Genomic DNA, 16,126 nt, shown 5'->3' with positions numbered 1-16,126 from the left:
TTTAATTTATGTTATTTGTTATTTGATCCCTTATGTTTTGAAAGGTCTCAAAACTTGCCCTCAAGTTTTGGGATTTAAAAGTTGATTAAAAGTTTAATTTTGAAATGTTAAATTCTAAAACCCTAGTAATTTGAAAAAGTTCAAATCTCACCCTTATGGTTTTATTAATTAATTAACATGTATAATTAAAAGTGATTTAATAAATCCATAAAGTTTTGGTTTACATTTAATTAAATTAAAAGTATAATTCACTAAATTAAACCACCTAGTATTTTAAAAGTGTAAAATACACCCTATACTATATATAACATTAAAAGTCTAATATTATATATGTATGAGTAATCAGTCAGTCTTACCGTTAGTAGGCCTCATTCACGAAGCTGGTCTATAAGGGGTGTTTAAGGAAATTGCCTATAAAATAGCGATTGAATGGGTATCCACTCTTGCCCACCGCACTCTTGACTAGTGGAGGGTCGTTAGCCGAACAGGTAGGATAGGACAGAAACCTTCCATTATAAGTATAATGAAGTACAAAGTAACTAAATGCCTTTTCAAATTCCCAAATCATAGTTACTTTAGGAAAAATGTGAAATTGTATGCTAATCCATAGAATTACACTTCGTACCCCTGTCAAACGTTAGTGGAGCGTGTGTGGTTAACCGGCACACTAATTTGGGGATGACATTGGTAGCGAAGGGTAACTCGATGTTTGTCATAGATCAATGGAGCGTGTGTGGCTAACCGGCACATTGATTAGGTGATTGTAGCATTGGGTGCACCACGTGATTCGTATGGTTATTCACACCTCGTTTTGTGATCCTCGGCATCCCAGTCACATAGTAGGGCATAATCGAGATTAAACATGCCATTGAAAAGTTCAATGAATCTCAAAAGATCTAGGAGTTTCAATTCATTTAAAACTTAATCTTCTTTTTCGTTTTTCATGGTGGATGTCACAATAAATCAAACACTTCTTGGGTTATTGGCTCAATTACATCAACCTGGTACTATGGAGAAATGTTTTTGGGGTACCTCATTGCTTCAAAGATTTTGAAATGAATGGTCTCTGCATTATACTCCTTAATAATTTTCCCTTTGTAGACATCAATGATCGTGTGAGAGGTATTCATGAAAGGTCTTCCAAGTAGTATCATGGATGATTTAGAAGGAGTCTTCTCTTCAAGATCAATGACATAAAAATCTGCGGGAAAAACAAGTTGATTAACTTGTACTAAGACATCCTCCAACACTCCTCTTGAAGATACACTTGACTTGTCCGCTAATTAAATGATTACTCCCTTTCTTCCAAAGGTCCAACATTGAGAGATTGAAAAACTAAATATGGCATCACATTGATTGAGGCTCCAAGATCTAACATGACACTTTCGACATGAAAATCATCAATTGTATAAGGGATAGCAAATATTCTCGGATCCTTGCATTTAGGAGGTAACTTCTTTTGGATAATGCAGACACATTTGCATTGACTTCAATCTTTTCATTTGCCTTGAATTTCCTCTTCTTGGTGCATAAATCATTGAGAAATTTTGCATAACTTGGAATTTGCTTAATAACATTCAATAGTGGAATGTTGTTTTAGACCTTGCGGAAAGTTACAAAGAATTCATTTTCTTCCTCTTTCTTCTTCTAAATGGCTAACCGGGAAGGAAAGGGTAGTGGTATGACCAATGGCTTAATTGTCTTGTTGAAAGATTCAGGTTGCTCAATATTTGTCACAATCGGTTCCTTTGGAGGAACTACCACCCTTGAAGGTTCAACAACAATAACTTGTTCGTCTTCTTCTCTTGAAAATCTTTTGGGGTTGCTTTCTCCAAGTGTTTTCCTAGTTTTCAAGGTTATGACACTCACGTTCTGATTCTTTTCGGTTTTGAGAAGGAAGTTTACCCCTTTGTTCCATCTTGTTGAGAGCGGTGGTCAAGTCTCCAACTTGTGCTTGAATGTTGGAGAATGTGTTCTTGGTCTCTTTTTGAAATTGGTTTTGGCTTTGAGCAAGAGAAGTAACGAGTTCTTGAAGACTAATTTGATGGTTACCACTTGATTGGCCTTGTTGTTGAGGTTGTTGGTAATTTTGAGGGGTATAAGATGTTTGTGGATATGGAGGTTTTTGGGAAAGATATTGTCGATATTAAGGTCTCTTCATAACATTTTGTGGGTTTTTCTTTGGTGTGTATGGATTGTTTGGGTTATTCCTCCAATTTGGGTTGTATGTGTTTTGAAATCCCATTAATCTTGGTTGACCTTGATATCCTCCCATGGCATTAACATCCTCCGGTTCACTTCCAAGTGTGGGACACTTATCCGTATAAGGCCCCGTAATTGCATAAATACCAGACACCATCAATTGTTGACCACTTCCCACCAACATTTAACTTAACACATTAGTCAAATCCAAGAGTTTTGATTCCAAGTGTTAGGTGTTGCTAACTTCACCAACCACTTGTGGAGAATTTATCTTCAATTAATTTCAAGGCCCAAAGTTTTTTTTGATTTTGAGAAATGGTACCAAAAAGTAATATTATCTCTTGAGGTGTCTTGTTGAAGATGTCACCACCACTTGAAGCATCAATCATCCTTCGATCTTTTTCATTCATAACCTCATAAATTTTTTGAAGACGTAGTTGTTCGGGTATGTTGTGTTGAGGACAACTTGTACACAAGTTGTTGAATCGCTCCTAAAAATCATGAAAAGTCTCATTCTCCCCTTAAAGAATCCCCAAAATGTCACTCCTTTGACTTGATATTAGGGAAGTGGGATAGAACTTACTATTGAAGGCTTTGAGTAACTCTTCCCATGTGTGAATAGATCCTGGTGGTTAGTTGAATAACCAGTCTCTAGATTTATCTTCCAAGGTGAGCGGGAAGGCGGTTAGCTTGAAATCAACCAATGTCACATGTTCGGGTAACATGCTAACACATATCATATGAAAGGACTTCAAATGCCTTCGAGGATCTTCTCTATCCAACCCATGGAACTGGTGAGTTGATTTATGAAATTTGACTTCAATTCAATCCCTCGGCAGTTTGCAGGATAAACAATACCAAGAGGTGTATGAGTAACATCTGTCTCCATCATTTGTTGAAGTGTCAACTCTTTGAGGGGGATTGGGTGGATTGGGGTTATTGATAGGGATGAGAAGAAGCGGGTACCCGCCTATTCTAGCCGGAACCGGAACCGCTCCCGGAACCGGCGATTCTAAAATTACTGGAACTGCTCCCGGAACCGCCTAGGCCGGTTCTTAGAAATTTGGAACTGCTCCCGGAACCGCCTAGACCGGTTCCGGTTCCGGGTACCCGGTTTCTTGAAATTATTTATTTATTTATTTTGTTCATGCCATTAAAATTAACTTTTATAAGCAAAATGAGTTCAAGATATAAAACTAAAACAATTAAAAAAAAACTTGATCTCAAAACAACAAGTGGAAATTAACAATTAAAGATGAAAATTTGACAAGCTACAAACCACAAATCATTCCAATTGTAGATGATAACAAAAGCCAACAACAAATTACAAAACAATTACTCAAACAATCTCAAAATAGCAAAACAACAAAACAACACAAAACACAACATCTCAAAACAGCAATAGCAAGCAACAAAAACAGCAACAACAACATGCAAACAACAAAAACAACTGCAAACAGAAAAAACAGCAACCAACAACATCAAAAACAGCAACAACAACAATTACTTATTCCCTCATAGAAGATCTTCCATATTGCAACTGATTTCTGTAATGAAATTAAGCATAAAAAAGTCAAATTAGAATAATAAATGTAATACAAGAAACATAAAATAAAATAATAAATAATTGTGTAACTTACCTTCCTCATATTTTTCCACATCTTTCAATAACTGTTCAAAGTCAACTCAAACATTTGATGCCCTCAACCAATCTTGAGTACATATCAAAGCTTCGACGGTATTTGGAAGCAAATTACTCCGAAAATCTTCTTCAACATCATTTTCACAGAACTCATCATATATTTTTCTCATTTGCTTATTCTTAACCACACCAACAAAATTTTGGCCATCATTATCATTTGTATTTGAGGAACTACAATTATCATTCTTTTTTATTGAAGAAACATTAGAATAATGAGTATATAGTTTTTTTCAAAACCTCAAACACTTGAGAATATAATTCTTCAACCTTCTTAAAGTCTAAAGGATAGATTTTTTTTTAAAGAAAACTTCACAAACCTCATCTTATACCTTGGAACAATGTTTGCATTGCGCCTTTACAACCTTGCCCGTCTTTGGATCTCTAACATCCTTGTAGTTGTTTCAAGCATTTGATGTCCTTTTGTCCCCCAACTACCGACATTTTATTTTGCTCAACAGCCTCACTTGCACCATCCATGTCTACGTCAATTGGATTATTTTCCATAATTGAACCTGAAAGTTATTGATATTTACAGTTTTAAGTAGCAGGTTAACAGCTGAAAAAAATGAGAAAACAAGAAAATAGATGCAAACACATTTACAGCAAACAGTCTAAACACATAATCTAAACAGATGCAAACACAATTACAAGAAACAGATGCAATCTAAAAAAACTGAACAGGTATGAACAGATTAAGAAAACGAGAAAGGAAATAAAAAAGCAAAAAGAGTTTCATAATTGCAATCTAAAAACCGAGAAATCAAATTTCATAATTACAATCTAAAAACCGGAACAGATGCAATATAAACACATAATCGAGAAATCAAATTTCATAGTCAATAGATTCAACCTAAGAATCAATATATCCAATTTCATAGTCAATAGAACAACCTACTGCTTGGACAATCGATGGGACTGCAAGAGAAATCAAGAATCTAACCGTGAAGATGAATATTTGAGAGTTAAGATTGAATAGCATGAGTGGAGAGAACTGGTCCACCGTCGTCTTCTAGTCTTGTACTCTTCTACTCGACCGGACTGCAAGAGAAGACCGACATGAAGGACGGTGAACGATTGACTGTCGACGAGAGGGAAACGACTTACGAGATCGTCAACTGGAACGTACTTCAAACTTCTAAGCTCTAATCCATAAGTCTGTTTAACTGGTAATGTGATTGTGGGGGACGATTAGTCGATTACTCTGTGACGTGAAATCGAGAAAAAGAGAACGACGAGAAGAGAGTTCAGGGGAGAAGAGAGTGTCGGCGTATTTGGGTAAGAAAATTGCAAAACCCTAAAAGAGACTAAGGTATACCCGTGAAAGCTTTTTATTTTATTTTTTTTTTCAATTTACCGATATATAAAATATTTTTTATTTTTTTTTCTAAATAACAAGGCGGGTACCCGGCGGTACCGGTTCCAATTAACCGCCGGTTCCGGGTACCCGGTACTGGAACCGGAACCGGAGGGTATCCGGCGGGTATCGGTTTTGTAAAAATGAAAATTGGAACCGGAACCACTTTAGGCGGTTCTGAAACTTTAGGAACCGGAAAGCGGTTTCGGTTCCAGAACCGGCAGTTCCGAGGCGGTTCCGGTTCCGAAAGCAAGTACCCGCTTCCGCTGCTCATCCCTAGTTATTGAGATATTGTTGCATGTAATTGGGATGTTGTTGGTAAGGTGGGTATGGGTATTGTTAGTGACTGTACATTTGTGGTGGATAAGGTTGATAGTTAGGATATTGGTTGTAGGGGATTGTTATTGTGGGTACATTGGGTGTTAGTACATTGGAAGGTGTTTGTAATTGGGTTGATTTGGGTGATGTGCTTGTTGTTGAACTTGAAAATCATTGTTTTGAGGTTGGTTGTTTTGGTGGAAGTTTTGGTTTTACGGTCGAGGTTGTTGATAATTGAGTTGATTTGGGTGAGGAAGGGGTTGATTCTAAGTTGGCATATCTATGAGGGGTTCTTGGTGTTGTTGTTGTCTTGGTTGTTGGGGTGGGGTATTGACATCTTGATTGTTTGGATTTGGGTTGGGATTGTGAGGTGGAGTGTGATTCATGGCTATGTAGTTTTCAAACGGAATGCCTTCAAAGGAATGAACAACAATTGGAGAACTCGGTTCGGTGTCGGTATAACTTGAAGTATGAACTTGATCTTCTATGTTGATTAGTAGAGAAGAGGAATAAGCTTGAATGAGTTGTTGTTGATTTGCTTGTTTGGCTAATTTTTTCAACCTTTTTGCTTCTTTTTCAATGTCCGGATTATAGAGTAGTTCACCGGTTCTTGTAAACCTAAACATAAACAATCAAATAACAATAACCAATTTCCCCGACAACGACGCCAAAATTTGGTGGGATGTCAAGTCCACCAAGCAAATCACACCCTTTGTTTGCAAATAAAACGTAATATAATGGTAAAAAGGGGTATCGATCTTCGGGGAAATGGTTGTATTCAATCACTAATTCAATCCAATAGTTATAGTGTAAATAAACTAACTAACTACAATTAAACTAAAGGGGGAGGGGGTGTTGTGATTGCTTCAAAACTAAAAGACTTGAATAAATAAAATGCTTGCAATTAAGCAATATAGTGAGATGCTCAAATATTGGGGAGAATTGGTTAACCAAGGCAATTCCACACAATGAACATTTGTATGTTTATCATGAGGATTCAATATGAAGCTTATCATTCATCCCAAATTGGTTATAGCAATCATGAAGCATGATATGCCACGATTCCTCATAGGTAGCATGGAGGTTGGGGAAGCCCACAACACACCTTCTTAATCAAAATCAAGGATTTAATTGAATAATTGAACCCAAGAAAGTTGATTAGCCTTAAGAATGAAGGAATCCCCAATTCCTATAGGATGTTAATGCTTACATATCCATAAAGGAGTCATGATTCATAAGCTAGAGATGATTTCTACCATCATAAAGCCCTTGTTCTAAGTAAATTCAATGATTCGATGCTAAACCAAAGAAATAAACCAACAATTGCTCATTGAAGTACCAAGCTCATGATCAAAGTATTAAACAAGCATAAGAAATATGAACTAGAATCATAAACATAAGATAAATGACAATTAAGCATGAATCCTTCAAAACCCACAAATATCCAAGAGGTTTAGCCAACGTTAACCAAAATAGAGAAACTAACCACTCATGGCAACAAAATAACAATCACAAAAATGTTTTTGCATCAAGAAACTAACAATTGGTAGAAAGATGAAAAGAATGTGTATCAAGCTCCAAAAATCGCCTATAATGGTCTCTAATGGTGGAAAATCAAAGTATGTGTTGCTAGCCCTAAACCCCAAAGTAAATGGTGAGCAAAATGACCAGAATGTCCAAAAGTGTGCAGTTGCGTGGGTACTCTCGTAAGTGTTGCGCGACTGAGACTCCACCCTCACAAACAAGGCTAGAATGCTATTGGGTCTTTTTTCTCCACTACACCACTCCACTACTCAATATTCTCTTGGTCCCCTCCATACCTCACAAGATTTAAATTTGGCCAATCATCTTCAAGCTTCAAATGTGGATAGTCCAAGCCCAAAATAAGAATCCAAGACCCATCTTCATAAGCCCACTTCATCCAAGTCTTCAACTTTTTAAGCCTAATTCTTCTTTGATGGATCCAGAAAGCCCAATAATGTCTCGAAAACCCACAAAGCCCATCTCCAAGCTAATCCATAACTGCAACGAGCTCCAAAACCCTTCAAAATACCTCATGCAAAATATAAAGTACCCGATACGATCCACGATAAAGAAAATAAAGAATATACAATGCAATACTAATAAAAAGAGCTAAAAATACTAAAATAAACTATAAAAAAGAAGGAGATAAAATAAACTATCAATGATCGATGTTCATCTTCAAGATCAAAAATATATAATCATCTTTGTTTGTATTTTAGTTACATATTCATGTTTTAACTTTTGTTTGTATTTTGTAATCCAAGTCTTGTATTATAGATACACGTTTTTTTTCCATGGGAATGTGAAAAATTAGCGATATAAAAATTACATACATGGTCTTGTAATTGACGGAGCATGGAACACCGATGTGAATACAATTAAACATGAGACATACCTATTCTTCCAGATCAAATTTCAGGAGAAATGGTCAAAAAGACCAAAACTCATCAGCCATAAGTTTTGATCCTTACACTTATTGAACATAACCATCCTTGAGGCGCCTTTCTCCATGGAAGAAATCAGAGCAGCTGTTTGGGATTGTGGAAATGAGAAATCCCTCAGACCGGACGGTTTTAGTTTCAAATTTATAAAGAAGTACTGGGAATTAATTCAAGAAGATGTGTTCGCATTTGTTAAACATTTTGAAAAATATGGGAGGTTCAATATGGGATGCAAATCTTCTTTCATCACATTGGTCTCAAAAGTTAAAGACCCATTTTATAATCGGTGAGTTTAGACTGATTAGCCTTATCAGCTATTTATATAAGATAATTGTGAAAACTCTTGCTATCCGGCTAAAAAGGGTGATCGGGCTCAATATAGACAAGGTACAATTTGTTGAAGGTAGGAGCATACTAGACAACCCACTAATTGTCAACGAAATTTGTTCTTGGGCAAAACAGTCGAAAAAGCAAGTCCTTATATTTAAAGCAGATTTTGATAAGGCATTTGATTCAACAAATTTGGGAGTATCTCGACTCCATTTTAGATCAAATGGGTTATGGCACGAAATAGAGAATATGGATTAAGGGATGCCTACAATCAGCCCGAGCCTCAGTACTTGTAGACGGGTCCCCCATGGATGTGTTTGCAATGGAAAAAGGTGTAAGACAAGGCGATCCTTTATCGCCCTTTTTGTTTATAATTATGATGGAGAAATTAAACGTCATTATGAAGACAACATGTGAGATTGGACTTTTTAAGGGTGTAAAAATCCCACAAGCTAACTTACCTATTTTACACCTCTTTTATGCGGATGATGCACTATTCGTCGGGGAATGGGAAAGAAGCAATCTAAAAAACTGGATTGAATACTCAGGTGTTTCCACGTATCTTCAGGACTTAAAGTTAATTTTCGCAAGTCTAGCGTGTTTGGTATCGGAGCAAACTCAAAGGAGGTGGCGAGGTGGGCAACACCCCTAGAGTGTGAATCAACATCACTCTCGTTCATGTATCTCACCCGTAGGTGCGAGCATGAATCTTAGGAAACATTAGAAAGCATGGTGGATAGGTTCCATACAAAGCTCTCATCTTAGAAGTCAAAAACGTTATCATTTGGGGGAAGATTAACGCTAATAAAGGCCGTTCTAGGAAATCTTCCAACATTTTACTTCTCACTTTTCGTTGCTCTAGTTGGTATTATGAACATGTTAGAGAGTATTCGTCGGCAGTTCCTGTGGGGAGGATGTAAGGAAAAAAGGAAAGTACATTGGGTAGCTTGGGAGAATGTGATTGCTCCAAAAGACATGGAGGGGGAGGGGGCTAGATGTGGGTTCACTAAGGGCGCTAAATGTTTCATTAATCACTAAATGGTGGTGGAGGCTCAGAACGGAACCAGATTCACTATAGGTTCGGGCAATAAAAGGAATTCATAATTTGAAAATTAGAACCTTTGATTGTATATCTAAAAATGTGATTATTGGAGTTTGGAATAATGTTGCAAATGTTCAAAAAGACCTGGAAGACTTGGGGATAGATATTGGAAATATGCTAGTAAAGTGGGTTGGAAGAGGGGATGATATCTTGTTCTGGTTTGATCAGTGGATTGGTAACATGACATTGAAAATAGCATTCCCGAAGATATATCGAATGGACAAGAAAAAACGGTGCAAAGTGTCGGAGAGGGTTCAAATTGGAGGCCCGACGTGGGACTGGTTACCACAGTCTCTTAACCCTGAACAAGAACTGGAACTGCAACATATATTATCCTTACTTGGTAGTTTTCAGCCGAACATGGCATATGATCAATGGAGATGTCCTTTAACCCCTAATGAGGTATTTTGTGTGAAGCCCTAAAGAAGATGATTGATAAGCCTCAACATCCTGTCACTGGTGGAAAAATTGAATGGCCGTGTGAAATTCCTATCAAGGTAATATGTTTCATATGGCAAGCAAACCAGGGACGAATTCCAACCTCAGTTGAATTAAAAAAACGAGGATTATTCAATAGTGAATCCGTGTGCAGTTATTGCTTGAATGAAGAGGAGACAACTAATTATATTCTCTTTAATTGTCTATTCGCTAAAACAATATGAGAATGGTCCTAACATGGTGTGATATAACTTCATTACATGTAACTTCAATTCTAGAAATTCATAATTCAATGTCTTGGTGTAAATGCAAGAAAGGGAGAAACAACTTCATTAACATATGCTATGGAACCTTATGGTGGATTTGGAAGGCAAGATATGATCGAATATTCAAGAATCTAAGATTATCTCCAACCAATGTGGCAGACAACATTAAGTTTCAGGTTTTTAGTTGGATTAAACACAGAAAGAGAAGTTGTAACTATAGATGGATTGATTAGGCTATTAACACGTTTCTTGTTTCTTTCCTGTAATCTGTTTGCTTTCCCTATTACTGCTCTTCCAGTTCCTTGCTAGATGGGTGGAGGGTATTTTTAATATAATTATTTGCCGGTTAAAAAAAACCTATTTAAGGTTTGAAATCATTTGGAGAATTATTCGTCGATGAATCTCTAATAAATGAAAGTTTTTTTTCTCACTTGTCAAATTCTTAAAAGTTTTGCCACATGTAATTTTATGGGAGTTTTAGATTATATTATTTTCCACTTGTCATTTTTTGGGAATTTCCATTTTTTAAAATAAAATTCCACAAAATTCTAACGAGTTTTATTAGGAAAGAAATTCATTCTATTAATTTGATAATAAAGTCTCATAAATACTCTAAAGAATATTTGGTTTCTTTTATAAATATTCTAAAAAATTACATTATGTTATGTAAAGGTGTTATTTTATAAAATATTTAATGTTTAAATATTGATATTGAAAATTTATTTTTAATAAACCCGTATAATACATGACTCTCACACCTAGTAAGATAATATTTGTTATTCCAACGTTTATACAATATCTAGTTATCAATAAAAATTGACGGCTGAATTACTAAAAAAAATAAATAAAAAGTTGTTTTTTTTCTTTCTTAAGATGGAACTTATGTCAATGTCAATGTTGCATCATTAATTTAATATGCAAAGTGCAAATTAACCAATATTTTTATTCCATCTATATAAGCAAGTTTCAATCACTTAAGCATATTGTAATCATTAATTAAACGAATCAAATGGAAATGCAAATAAAACAACGAAAGACACTTAAAAAAAGGATATTAGTATAGATAAGTGTATGATTATAATTTTATGATGCCTAGTCATTATGTGTGGTCATGCTTATCTACTTTTTCTTTCTTTACATTCTATATATTATAGTTTCAATCTAACTCATCATCATAAATCATTTTTATGATGTTTATTTGGTAAAAGCTAAACCAAATTATTATGGTCAAAGTCAATGCAATTGACGTCTCAAAGAAAAGGAAGTGACATTAAGAAATTACAAACAATTGGTGTCTTATAATCATAGATTAACTAATATTTTACTAGGAGTACTGGGAATACTCTATCCACTCCATTTATACTTTTATACATACATAAAATCGGAATTGATTTACAAACAAATCTATCAATTTATCAATCGAATTTTTGATAGTCTTAAGACTCTTAGTTTTTCGGTTATTGCTCATGACATTGGTTCATATTCTTTGTATTCATATAAATTCTGATGACACATTCTCATACCCGTGTTTATATAAATTAGTGCTCATGTTTATGTAAAAAAAAATAATGATCTCGTTTCAAAACTTAATGTATTTGGGTAATCTGAAACCCACCTAAGTAACCACAATCCTTCTTTAGGTAATTCTTCAAGGTGACCTAGTTGTCAATTATTCAGAAAGGAGTAGATAGTTTTTTTATCATACACAACAATAATAAATATTTTTTTTCGAATAGCCATGGAAATTTCATCAAATACGGTGGGGAACCCGATAGACCTGTCCTAATCGGGGATGAATATTCCTCACAAAAAACGGGTACCGGGTATGAGACCGATGATCCCCATTAGGCTAAAAGCGGAGATGAGGATATGGTTGGGACCGGGAATACTTATCCCAACCTGTCCGCATTTGTTTTGATGACATTATATATATATATATATATATATATATAATTTGAATTAAGTTCACTAAGCATGAATTGATCTGTATTAGACCATCAGAGACACGATCCTTATATCAAATTACATTCTCAATTCCAAGAGTTCTTAATCGTCACTTCGTTCAACGATCCGTATATCAAATCTTCTTATTTTGATACTTGATAAACTTTATAGTTGATGTAAAGACAATATGATTATGCCCTCTAGTTTTGGACGTTTATTAAACTTGATTTTTTTGCGTAAGTTGAATTTATTATGGTGATAAATCGGGGATGGGTCGGGAAAAGCCCAAAATTTAAAGTGGAGGAGATTATATTTCCCACCTCCGTCGGGGATGAGGATGAGGACAAGGTTGAGCACCCGTGGTAGGGGACATGGATGTTTAACTTCGCGTTATCCCCACCCCATTTCAATCTTTATTTTCAAATGGCTAAAAGAGTTTATGAAAAGTGAGCAAAAAGTTAAAAAGAAATCATAAAAAAATTACATAGGAATATACAATAGAGGATTTAACATCCACGAAGCTCTTCTGATGCTAATGCGCCTATTCCTGTTCACAAGCCACATATAGAACCAGCCGATCAGTTTGTCAATCAATGAATTCTTTCTAACAAACTGGTCACTGAACAAAATTTCGCTTCGAAAATTTCACATCAGCCACCACATAATCGTGATGATGGCATTCAAGGCTGCTCGCTTCATGTTAGAAAGAGGGATGAAATCAATATAGTGAAAGGCATATTCAATCTTTAAAAACAAAGAAATGGTAGTGAACACAGTCTCCCAATAAGAATCTCCATATGTCGATCACCACTTGACAAGAAAGGAAAATGTGCATATTGTCTTCAATGTCCTAGTTACAAACAACAAAAACAAAGAAATGAATATTCAAATCATTTTCTGTCAAGATTAATCCAAGTTACAAAGAGCACAAAAATTGAATCTTTTAGTTATGGATATTTATTTCGACGATTTCTAGTAGTGAGCTGATTTGTAAACATTAGTTATAATCTCTCTAAAACATAAATTTCTTATGTAAGACAAAAAAATTGTTGTTTGCGAATTAGCTCACAACAAAATATCATCCCTATAAATATCCATAACTAAAAGATTCGATTTTTATTGTCAATCTAGTAATTGATTGAATACTATAAATGAAAAAAAAAAAAAAAAACAGCAATCAGAACAACACCCAGATTTAAAATCATAATATCACATTATCACTTATTCACATAAGTATATTTTAATTTGATAAATTAATTTTCTTAATTGATTGTAAATTTGTAATTTTTTGATGTAAACGTTTTATGCGCCATTGAAAGCTTGTGGAGAAGATTTGATAATATGCTTGTCCACACATATATTGAGGGTCCATTGTTGGCAAGTGTCGCCGTTTCTGGCGTCTCATATGTTAATGATAATTCATAATTATGACTATCGACTCTTCGTTCTTATACCACAAATATATTGACCTTCTTTGAGACGTCGTTTGTTATGCATGAAAAGTCATAACATGGTCACCTTCCATTTTATTTAACAGATGTATTAGATTGGGATTGGGTTTTCTTTTAAACGATACCCATTAATCTACTTGACTATCTTTAAACATCGTATATTTCGTCAAGCAGACTTGAACATTCACGCATTAGCCAAGTGCATATTTCAATATCGTTAGACCACAAGTCATTTGGTATGATTTCAACTCGATAAAAAATATATATTTCTTGTCCACAAAAAAATTGAACAGAATGACATGGACCTGTTATCAATCTCTTATTTGTATAAAACATGTAACTATAAACTATCACTTACATCATCGTCGAGAATAACCTCAAAAAATTGATCAATTTTCATTTCATCCCATCAAGTCTCATTTCATCCAAGTTTGTCTTTTGTAACAAACTAGTATTTGAGCCCGCGTTTTGCCGCGGTTTTTTATGTGTTTTTATTACGTATTAGGAATGAAAATTAATTAAATCAGTATAACATATCACACTTTATTGTAGAGTCATACGTATATCAGTGTACAATAGTGAAACCCTCACAAAAATTGTTCAAGGAATAAAACGCATCTTAGTGGCTTAAGATAGTAAAACCCCGCTAATGACATATGTTGTATAAATACTTTTAGTTTGCCCACCGCGCATTGCAACGGGTCGTAGAAAAATATAAAGGTCGATACCATTATGCAAACAGATCTTTCAACGTGTATTTATAAAAATTCGAAATATGGACAAATGGAAGTTTAACTCCTAAAGAATGAAGCCCCCGAAATTTGATTGATTATGTAATTTTGCAGGAGAGAAAATGAAAAAAATAATAAGAAGAAGTTAAAGTGCGGCAGATGGCAAAAGAAACAATTCAACGTAAAAAAAAATTAAAAAAAAAAGTTATCAAGGCGTAATAACATATTTGATTATAATGGTAAAAATCGGAAAAAAAAAGTTTCGAATGGCAAGTTAATTGACTTGCAAGGGCATAAAGTGGAAGAAAAAAAAAAAGGCTATAAGTGTAAATTGGTTGGCTGGTTTATGAATAGAAAGTGAAAGCCTAAGGACTATTTCTGCAAGTTAAACTCAAAACAAATTAACAATTGAAGTGGAGCACGTGAAACCATATGTCCATATGCATTACAAAATCGCTTGTACATTATGTTTTAGGAGATGTACTTTTAGCTACAGTACATCTCCCTCACATTGAGAATTTAGTAAATGTAGATATTTATAATAATAACCAAGGACAATATTTGCCTTTTTGATGATACACATGAACCCTATAAACATAATCGGTCAAGTGATTATATACACCAAACCGTACAGTATCTTATAATGTGATTTAAAATTTTTATGGTGTGATTGTGGTATCTAAAAAACTTAAACCGTATAAGCATTGTGGTTTGCAGTCTTACCTAGGGTATTCATCAAACCGCAAAAATTGTTAGAAAACCAGGGTGTTTTGATTGCTAGGATACACTAAGAGTCGTGATGCACTCTCATATTGAAATATTTTTATGGTATAATCGGAATTTCTACTGGATAAAACTTAGTGTTCTTGAGTAGAGAGAATGTGAATGTTATGATTCTTGTACCAGAAAACGAAATGACCAAAACGGGTAGAAGCACCAATGTCTGAAAACTAACGGAAATTATCAGAAAACAGTTTTATAACCATCAGTTAACTGACATAAAATTGTCACTAAATCGGGTTCAAGACAAGGGTAAAATACCAGGTTTGAAACCACAAATTAGAATTTTCATGCATTTTCAAATAAAACAATATTAACCTAAATAAAATTTTTCCAAGTTGGCCTGGTAGCTCGACTCCAATCAGGGGCTCTGCTCCTTGGACCCCCTATCATCAAGCTTTTTATGTCATTGTGTTGGTGCTTGTTTCAGATCATACAATAATTTCTTCAACTTGCACACCTTGTATTCATTTCAGACATCACAAACCCTTCAGGTTGTTTCATGTAAATCTCATCATCCAATTGCAAATTCAAGAATGCAGTTTTCACATTAAATTTTGTGAATTACAAGATTATGTATAACTCCAAGAGCTAACAACAATCTAATAGTGGAAATTTTAGCAACAAGAGCATAAGTATCAACAAAGTTAATACCTTCTTTTTGCATAAAGCCTTGGATAACCAATCTAGATTAATACTTATCTATAGTGCTATTCACTTTCATCTTTCTTTTGAGTATACGCGACAATCGTGTCTTGTCGTGTGGGTTCGTGTTGTGTCGAAACAATAAACAGGTTGAAAGTGCTTGATACTAATCCGATCCGTTTAATTAATGTGTCATGTCGTGTCAACCCGTTTATTTTTGTGTCGAGTTTGTTTCAGGTTTCATGTTAGGGTATGCCTTGAAATATGTAGTGTCTTGTGAGGTTGAAACACTAAATATGCTGAAAGAATGGAAGTTTGATAGGCGGAAAGGAAAAGGTAATAATTGGGAGACGAAATAGATAATGTTGTAAAAAGTTCAGATGACAAAATGGAAAGAG

General features: G+C 34.8%; 1 long non-coding RNA gene across 1 annotated transcript; it reads right to left on the bottom strand.

Annotated features, from left to right (window-relative positions):
- Positions 1-3,454: 3,454 nt before the first annotated feature.
- On the bottom strand, positions 3,455-5,211 carry LOC145062306 (uncharacterized). Its single transcript, XR_013687528.1, has 3 exons — positions 4,845-5,211; positions 3,843-4,416; positions 3,455-3,749 (listed from the first exon to the last, which is right to left on the bottom strand). It is a non-coding gene; the product is annotated as an uncharacterized LOC145062306 (long non-coding RNA).
- Positions 5,212-16,126: the final 10,915 nt, after the last annotated feature.

The sequence above is a fragment of the Lactuca serriola genome, chromosome 7 (genome assembly GCF_051521515.1).
Source record: "Lactuca serriola cultivar US96UC23 chromosome 7, Lser_US96UC23_V15, whole genome shotgun sequence".
Classification (NCBI taxonomy): domain Eukaryota; kingdom Viridiplantae; phylum Streptophyta; class Magnoliopsida; order Asterales; family Asteraceae; genus Lactuca; species Lactuca serriola.
The sequence above is the reverse complement of the archived record's forward strand: the minus strand, read 5'-3'. Positions and strand labels throughout refer to the sequence as shown.